This window comes from Arachis stenosperma, chromosome 2 (genome assembly GCF_014773155.1).
Source record: "Arachis stenosperma cultivar V10309 chromosome 2, arast.V10309.gnm1.PFL2, whole genome shotgun sequence".
In the NCBI taxonomy this organism is placed as follows: domain Eukaryota; kingdom Viridiplantae; phylum Streptophyta; class Magnoliopsida; order Fabales; family Fabaceae; genus Arachis; species Arachis stenosperma.
Genome location: NC_080378.1, coordinates 92,638,143 through 92,647,816, shown reverse-complemented (window position 1 = coordinate 92,647,816; position 9,674 = coordinate 92,638,143). Strand labels below are relative to the sequence as shown.

Genomic DNA, 9,674 nt, shown 5'->3' with positions numbered 1-9,674 from the left:
TTTTCAAATTTGATTTCAAATCTTTTTCAATCAACTAACTAATTTTTTGTTTGTTTCTTATCTTTTTCAAAACCACCTAACCACTTTTCCTTCTCTAATTTTCGAAAATATCTCATCCCTTTTTCAAAAATTCTTTTTTGTTTTAAATTTTAATTTTAATCATATCTTATCTTTAATTTTCAAAATTACTAACTCCTTTTCAAAAATTAATTTTCGAATTCTCCCTTCTCTTTTCTTATTTTATTTAATTATTTATTTACTAACACTTCTCTTCACCTCTCTCCATCTAAATATCCGAACCCACTCTTCTTCACTCTTCTCCCCTTTCTTCTTCTACTAACATAAAGGAATCTCTATACTGTGACATAGAGGATTCCTCTTCTTCTTTTCTTGTTCTCTTCTCTTTCATATGAGCAGGAACAAGGAAAAAGGCACTCTTGTTGAAATTGATCCTGAACCTGAAAGGACTCTGAAGAGGAAACTAAGAGAAGCTAAATTACAACAATCTAAAGGTAACCTTTCAGAAACATTAGAACAAGAGAAGGAGATGGCAGCCGAACCCAATAATGACAATGCAAGAAGGATGCTTGGTGACTTTACCAAACCCACGTCCAAATTTGATGGAAGAAGCATCTCCATTCCTGCCATTGGAGCCAATAATTTTGAGCTTAAGCCTCAACTAGTTGCTTTAATGCAATAGAACTTCAAGTTTTATGGACTTCCATCTGAAGATCCTTACCAGTTTTTAACTGAGTTCTTGCAGATTTGTGAGACTGTTAAGACGAATGGAGTAGATCCTGAAGTCTACAGGCTCATGCTTTTCCCTTTTGCTGTAAGAGACAGAGCTAGAATATGGTTGGATTCACAACCTAAGGATAGCCTGGACTCCTGGGAGAAGCTGGTCACGGCCTTCTTGGATAAATTCTTTCCTCCTCAAAAGCTGAGCAAGCTTAGAGTGGATGTTCAGACCTTCAAACAAAAAGATGGTGAATCCCTCTATGAAGCTTGGGAAAGATACAAGCAGTTGACCAAAAGGTGTCCATCTGACATGTTTTCAGAATGGACCATATTAGATATATTCTATTATGGTCTATCTGAGTTTTCGAAAATGTCATTGGACCATTCTGCAGGTGGATCCATTCACCTAAAGAAAACACCTGCAGAAGCACAAGAACTTATTGAAATGGTTGCAAATAACCAATTCATGTACACCTCTGAGAGGAATTCCGTGAATAATGGAACACCTCAGAGGAAGGGAGTTCTTGAAATTGATGCTCTGAATGCCATATTGGCTCAGAACAAAATGTTGACTCAGCAAGTCAACATGATCTCTCAAAGTCTGAATGGATGGCAAAATGCATCCAACAGTACTAAAGAGGCAGCTTCTGAAGAAGCTTATGATCCTGAGAACCCTGCAATGGCAGAGGTTAATTATATGGGTGAACTTTATGGAAACACCTACAATTCATCATGGAGAAATCATCCAAATTTCTCATGGAAGGATCAACAAAAGCCTCAACAAGGCTTTAACAATGGTGGACGCAATAGGCTGAGCAATAGCAAGCCTTTTCCATCATCTTCTCAGCAACAGACAGAGAATTCTGAACAAAGCACTTCTAATTTAGCCAATCTAGTCTCTGATCTGTCAAAAGCCACTTTCAGTTTCATGAGTGAAACAAGATCCTCCATCAGAAATTTGGAGGCACAAGTGGGCCAGCTGAGTAAGAAAGTAATTGAAACTCATCCCAGTATTCTCCCAAGCAATACAAAAGAGAATCCAAAAGGAGAGTGCAAGGCCATTGATGTAATCAATATGGCTGAATGCACAAGGGAGGAGGAGGACAAAAATCCTAGTGAGGAAGACCTCCTGGGACGTCTCTCAAGCAAGAAGGAATTTCTATTAGGATCCAAAGGAATCTGAGGCTCATATAGAGACCATAGAGATTCCATTAAATCTTCTTCTGCCATTCATGAGCTCTGAAGACTATTCTTCCTCTGATGAGAGAAGATGTGACTGGAGAGCAAGTTGCTCAATATTTAGGAGCTATCATGAAGCTGAATGCCAAGTTATTTGGTAATGAGACTTGGGAAAGTGAACCTCCCTTGCTCATTAATGAACTAATACCTGGATTCAGCAAATTTTACCTCAAAAGAGACAAGATCCTGGCAAGTTCTTAATACCTTGTACCATAGGCACCATGACCTTTGAAAAAGCTCTATGTGATCTGGGGTCAGGGATAAATCTTATGCCACTCTCTAATGGAGAAGCTGGGGATCATTGAGGTACAACCTGCCTTGTTCTCATTACAATTGGCAGACAAGTCATTGAGACAAGCTTATGGAATAGTAGAGGACGTGTTAGTAAAGGTTGAAGGCCTTTACATCCCTGTTGATTTCATAATCTTAGACACTAGGAAGGAAGAGGATGAGTGTATCATCCTTGGAAGACCTTTCCTAGCCACAGCAGGAGCTGTGATAGATGTCAACAGAGGTGAATTAGTCCTTCAATTAAATGGGGACTACCTTGTGTTTAAGGCACATGGCCATCCCTCTGTGACAAAAGAGAGTAAGCATGAAGAGCTTCTCTCAGTTCAGAGTCAAGAAGAGCCCCCACAGTCAAACTCTAAGTTTGGTGTTGGGAGGCCACAACCAAACTCTAAGTTTGGTGTTAAGACCCCATATCCAAACTCTAAGTTTGATGTTGGGACTATACAACATTGACCTGATCACCTTTGTGGCTCCATGAGAGCCCACTGTCAAGCTAATGACATTAAAAGAGCGCTTGTTGGGAGGCAACCCAATTTTTATTTATCTAATTTTAATTTTATTGTTATTTTGTGTTTTATTAGGTACATGATCATGTGGAGTCACGAAAAAAATATAAAAATTAAAAACAGAATCAAAAAAACAGCAGAAGAAAAATCACACCCTGGAGGAAGGACAGACTGGCGTTCAACGCCAGTAAGAAGCATCTGGCTGGCGTTCAACGCCAGAACAGAGAGCATGAATCTGGCGCTGAATGCCAGAAACAAGCAACATTCTGGCGTTTGAACGCCAGGAATGTGCCTTGAGGAAAGCTGGCGCTGAACGCCAGTAACAAGCATGGAACTGGCGTTCAACGCCAGAAACATGCTTCACATGGGCGTTGAACGCCCAGAACATGCATCACCTCGGCGTTTAAATGCCAGAATGGTGTGCAAAGGCATTTTGCATGCCTATTTGGTGCAGGGATGTAATTCCTTGACACCTCAGGATCTGTGGACCCCACAGGATCACCTCAGGATCTGTGGACCCCACAGGATCATCTCAGGATCTGTGGACCCCACAGGATCCCCACCTAACATATTCTCCCCTCTTCCCAACAACTTCAATCTATGAATCTCTCCTCCCAATGAACACTCTTCCCCATATCACACTTTCCAACAACTTCAATCTCTCTTCCCAATTACCCCTTTCACAACTCACATCCATCCACTCTTCCCCATAAACCCCACCTACCTTCAAAATTCAAAAACACTTTCCCACCCAATCCCCACCCTAAAATGACCGAAACTACACCCTCTCCCCTCCCTATATATACCCTTCCATTCTACTTCATTTTCACATAACACAACCCCTCTTCTATACCTTGGCCGAAACCTACACTCCCCGTTCTCCTCCATATTTTCTTCTTCTTCTTCTTCTCTTCTTCTTTCTTCTCTTGCTCAAGAGCGAGCAATATTTTAAGTTTAATGTGGTCAAAGCATAATCTTTTTTGTTTTCTATTACCATCAATGGCACCTAAGGCCGGAGAATCCTCTAGAAAAGGAAAAGGAAAGACAAAAGCTTCCACCTCCGAATCATGGGAGATGGAAAGATTCATCTCCAAAAGCCATCAAGACCACTTCTATGATGTTGTGGCAAAGAAGAAGGTGATCCCTGAGGTCCCTTTCAAGCTCAAGAAAAATGAGTATCCGGAAATCCGACATGAGATCCGAAGGAGAGGTTGGGAAAGTCTAACCAACCCCATGCAACAAGTCGGAATCTTTATGGTTCAAAAGTTCTATGCCAATGCATGGATCACTAGGAACCATGATCAAAGTATGAACCCGAGTCCAAAGAATTATCTCACAATGGTTCGGGGGAAATACTTAGATTTTAGTCCAGAAAATGTGAGGTTGGAGTTCCGCTTGCCCATGATGCAAGGAGATATACGCCCCTACACTAGAAGGGTCAACTTTAATCAAAGGTTGGACCAAGTCCTCATGGACATATGTGTGGAAGGAGCTCAATGGAAAAGAGACTCCAAAGGCAAGCCAGTTCAACTAAGAAGACTGGACCTAAAGCCTGTGGCTAGAGGATGGTTGGAGTTCATTCAACGCTCCATCATTCCCACTAGCAACCGATCTGAAGTTACTGTGGATCGGGCCATCATGATTCATAGCATCATGATTGGAGAGGAAGTAGAAGTTCATGAAGTCATCTCCAATGAAATCTACAAAATAGCCGAAAAGCCCTCTACCATGGCAAGGCTAGCTTTTCTCACCTTATTTGCCATCTATGTTACTCAGCTGGAGTTATCATAGAAGGAGACATACCCATTGAAGAGGATAAGCCATCATCAAGAAGAGGATGGAGCAAGCAAGAGAGACCCTCCACGGATCTCAAGAGATGCATGAGGAAGCCCATCATCAAGAAATTCCTGAGATGCAAGGATGCACTTCCTCCCAACAACTATTAGGAACAACTCAACACTTCCTTAGAAGATTTGAGCCACAATGTGGAACAATTAAGGGTGGAACATCATGAGCACTCATCATTCTCCATGAAATAAGAGAAGATCAAAGAGGCAATAAGGGAGGAGCAACAAGGCAAGGAAGGGACATAGAAGAGCTTAAGGACATTGTTGGTCCTTCAAGAAGAAGACGCCACTAAGGTGGATTCATTCCTTGTTCTTATTTCTTCCTGCTTTTTCGGTTTTTATGTTATGTTTATCTATGTTTTGTGTCTCTACTTCATGATCATTAGTTTAGTAACTATGTCTTAAAGTTATGAATAATTCCATTAATCGTTCACCTTTCTTAAAAGAAAAATGTTTTTAATTCAAAAGAACAAGAAGTACATGAATTTTGAATTATCCTTGAATTTAGTTTAATTATATTGATGGTGACAATACTTTTGTTTTCTGAATGAATGCTTGAACAGTGCATATTTTTTATCTTGTTGTTTATGAATGTTAAAATTGTTGGCTCTTGAAAGAATGATGAACAAGGAGAAATGTTATTGACAATCTGAAAAATCATGAAATTGATTCTTGAAGCAAGAAAAAGCAGTGAATTGCGGAAAAAAAAGAAAAGAAAGAAGAAAAAATGGCGAAAAAAAAAGAGAAAAAGAAAAAGCAAGCAGAAAAAGCCAATAGCCCTTAAAACCAAATGGCAAGGGTAAAAAGGATCCAAGGCTTTGAGCATCAATGGATAGGAGGGCTCAAGGAAATAAAATCCAGGCCTAAGCGGCTAAATCAAGCTGTCCCTACCCATGTGCTTGTGGCATGCAGGTCCAAGTGAAAAGCTTGAGACTGAGTGGTTAAAGTCGTGATCCAAAGCAAAAGAGTGTGCTTAAGAGCTCTGGACACCTCTAACTGGGGACTCTAGCAAAGCTGAGTCACAATCTGAAAAGGTTCACCCAGTCATGTGTCTGTGGCATTTATGTATCCAGTGGTAATACTGAAAAACAAAGTGCTTAGGGCCACGGCCAAGACTCATAAGTAGCTGTGTTCAAGAATCTACATACTTAACTAGGAGAATCAATAATATTATCCGAAATTCTAAGTTCCTAGAGAAGCCAATCATTCTAAACTTCAAAGGAAAAAGTGAGATGCCAAAACTGTTCAGAAGCAAAAAGCTACAAGTCCCGCTCATTTAATTATAATTAATATTCATTGATATTCTGGAATTTATAGTACATTCTCTTCTTTTTATCCTATTTGATTTTCAGTTGCTTGGGGACAAACAACAATTTAAGTTTGGTGTTGTGATGAGCGGATAATTTATACGCTTTTTGGCATTGTTTTTAGGTAGTTTTTAGTAAGTTAAAGCTACTTTTAGGGATGTTTTCATTAGTTTTTATGTTAAATTCACATTTCTGGAATTTACTATGAGTTTGTGTGTTTTTCTGTGATTTCAGGTAATTTCTGGCTGAAATTGAGGGACTTGAGCAAAACTCTAAAAAAGGCTGACAAAAGGACTGCTAATGCTGTTAGAATCTGACCTCCCTACACTCAAAATGGATTTTCTGGAGCTACAGAACTCCAAATGGCACGCTCTTAACGGCGTTGGAAAGTAGACATCCAGAGATTTCCAGCAATATATAATAGTTCATACTTTATTCGGGAATTGACGACGTAAAGTGGCGCTCAACGCCAAGTACATGCTGCTGTCTGGAGTCAAATGCCAGAAATGCGTCACGACCCGGAGTTGAACGCCAGAAACACGCTATAACTCGGCGTTCAACTCCAATAAAAGCCTCAGCTCGTGGATAGATCAAGCTCAGCCCAAACACACACCAAGTGGGCCCCGGAAGTGGATTTATGCATCAATTACCTACTCATGTAAACCCTAGTAGCTAGTTTATTATAAATAGAACTTTTTACTAGTGTATTAGACATCTCTGGACGCCTAGTCCTTAGACCATGGGGGGGCTGGCCATTCGGCCATGCTTGAACCTTTCACTTATGTATTTTTAACGGTGGAGTTTCTACACACCATAGATTAAGGGTGTGGAGCTCTGCTGTACCTCAAGTTTTAATACAATTACTATTATTTTCCATTCAATTCTCTTTTATTCTTATTCCAAGATATACGTTGCACAACAACTTGATGAATGTGATGATCCGTGACACTCATCATCATTCTCACCTATGAACGTGTGTGACTGACAACCACTTCCGTTCTACCTTAGGCCGGGCGCATATCTCTTAGATTCCCTAACAGAATCTTCGTGGTATAAGCTAGATAGATGGCGGCATTCATGGGATTCCGGAAAGTCTAACCTTGTCTGTGGTATTCCGAGTAGGATTCCAAGAATCTGGAAAGTCTAACCTTGTCTGTGGTATTCTGAGTAGGATTCCGGTATTGAATGACTGTGACGAGCTTCAAACTTCTGAAGGCTGGGCGTTAGTGACAGACGCAAAAGAATCAAGGGATTCTATTCCAACCTGATTGAGAACCGACAGATGATTAGCCGTGCTGTGACAGAGCATAGGACCATTTTTACTGAGATGATGGGATGTAGCCATTGACAACGGTGATGCCTTACATACAGCTTGCCATGGAAAGGAGTAAGAAGGATTGGATGAATGTAATAAGAAAGTAGAAATACGAGACGAGCACATCATCTTCATACGCCTATCTGAAATTCCCATTATTGATTTACATAAGTATTTCTATCCTATTTTATTTTCTGTTTATTATTTATTTTTGAACTTATCATAAACCATTTAATCTGCCTAACTGAGATTTACAAGGTGACCATAGCGTGCTTCATACCAACAATCTCTGTGGGATCGACCCTTACTCACGTAAGGTATTACTTTGGATGACCCAGTACACTTGCTGGTTAAGTTGAACGGAGTTATGATCACACCAGGGATTATTAAGATCCCAATTCATCATACCATGATCTCTTTGGGGTATTTTTGATAGAGCCAATATTTAAATTTTATACAAGTATAAAGAGACCAACTTTGAGGATCACAATTTCGTCCACCAAAGGTTTTCTTCCAAGGTGTGCTATTTTTCTTTCTGTTTTTCATTCTGTTTTTGCTTTTTCAATTGATTTTGTGACTTCCCATGATCATCAACCTATAGAAAACATAAAATAACAAAGGAAATTAGATAAATATAACATTGGGTTGCCTCCCAACAAGCGCTTCTTTAATGTCAGTATCTTGACAGTGGGCTCTCATGGAGCCTCACAGATGTTCAGAGCAATGTTGGAACCTCCCAACACCAAACTTAGAGTTTGAATGTGGGGTTTCAACACCAAACTTAGAAGTTGGTTGTGGCCTCCCAACACACCAAACTTAGAGTTTGACTGTGGGGGCTCTGTTTGACTCTGTTTTGAGAGAAGCTTTTCATGCTTCCTCTCCATGGGTACAGAGGGATATCCTTGAGCCTTAAATACAAAGGATTCTTCATTCACTTGAATGATCAATTCTCCTCTGTCCACATCAATCACAGCTTTTGCTGTGGCTAGGAAGGGTCTGCCAAGGATGATGGATTCATCCATGCACTTCCCAGTCTCTAGGACTATAAAATCAGCAGGGATGTAATGGTCTTCAACCTTTACCAGAACATCCTCTACAAGTCTATAAGCTTGTTTTCTTGAATTATCTGCCATCTCTAGTGAGATTCTTGCAGCTTGCACCTCAAAGATCCCTAGCTTCTCCATTACAGAAAGAGGCATGAGATTTATACTTGACCCTAATTCACACAGAGCCTTCTTAAAGGTCATGGTGCCTATGGTATACAAGGTATTGAAAACTTTCCAGGATCCTGTCTCTTTTAAGGTAATCTCTGCCTAATCAAGTCATCCAGTTCTTTGGTGAGCAAAGGGGGTTCATCCTCCCAAGTCTCATTACCAAATAACTTGTCATTTAGCTTCATGATTGCTCCAAGGTACTTAGCAACTTGCTCTTCAGTGACATCTTCGTCCTCTTCAAAGGAAGAATACTCATCAGAGCTCATGAATGGCAGAAGTAAATCTAATGGAATCTCTATGGTCTCATTATGAGCCTCAGATTCCCATGGTTCCTCATTAGGGAACTCATTGGAGGCCAGTGGACGTCCAGTGAGGTCTTCCTCAGTGGCGATCACTGCCTCTACCTCCTCTCCAAGTTCGGCCATGTGGGTCATGTTAATGGCCTTGTATTCTCCTTTTGGATTCTCTTCTCTATTGCTTGGAAGAGTACTAGGAGGGAGTTCAATAATTTTCTTGCTCAGCTGTCCCACTTGTGCCTCCAAGTTTCTAATAGAGGACCTTGTTTCAGTCATGAAACTTTGAGTGGTTTTGATTAGATCAGAGACCATAGTTGCTAAGTCAGAGTGGCTCTACTTAGAATTCTCTGTCTGTTGCTGAGAAGATGATGGAAAAGGCTTGCCATTGCTAAACCTGTTTCTTCCACCATTATTGTTGTTGAAACCTTGTTGAGGTCTGTTGATTTCTTCCATGAGAGATTGATGATTTCTCCATGAAGGATATAGGTGTTTCCATAGGGTTCTCCCATGTAATTCACCTTCCATTGAAGGGTTCTCAGGATCATAAGCTTCTTCTTAGATGAAGCGTCCTTAGTACTGCCTGGTGCAGCTTGCATTCCAGACAGACTTTGAGAAATCATATTGACTTGCTGAGTCAATATTTTGTTCTGAGCCAATATGGCATTCAGAGTATCAATCTCAAGAACTCCTTTCTTTTGATTCATCCCATTGTTCACAGGATTCCTTTCAGAAGTGATGAGCGGATAATTTATACGCTTTTTGGCATTGTTTTTAGGTAGTTTTTAATAGGTTCAAGCTACTTTTAGGGACGTTTTCATTAGTTTTTATGTTAAATTCACATTTCTGGACTTTACTATGAGTTTGTGTGTTTTTCTGTGATTTCAGGTAATTTCTGACTGAAATTGAGGGATTTGAGCAAAA

General features: G+C 40.2%; 1 non-coding gene across 1 annotated transcript; it reads right to left on the bottom strand.

Moving 5' to 3' along the window:
* Window positions 1-946: 946 nt before the first annotated feature.
* Window positions 947-1,050, bottom strand: LOC130963943 (small nucleolar RNA R71). The gene has a single exon (XR_009080058.1). It is a non-coding gene; the product is annotated as a small nucleolar RNA R71 (small nucleolar RNA).
* Between the last annotated feature and the right edge of the window lie 8,624 nt (window positions 1,051-9,674).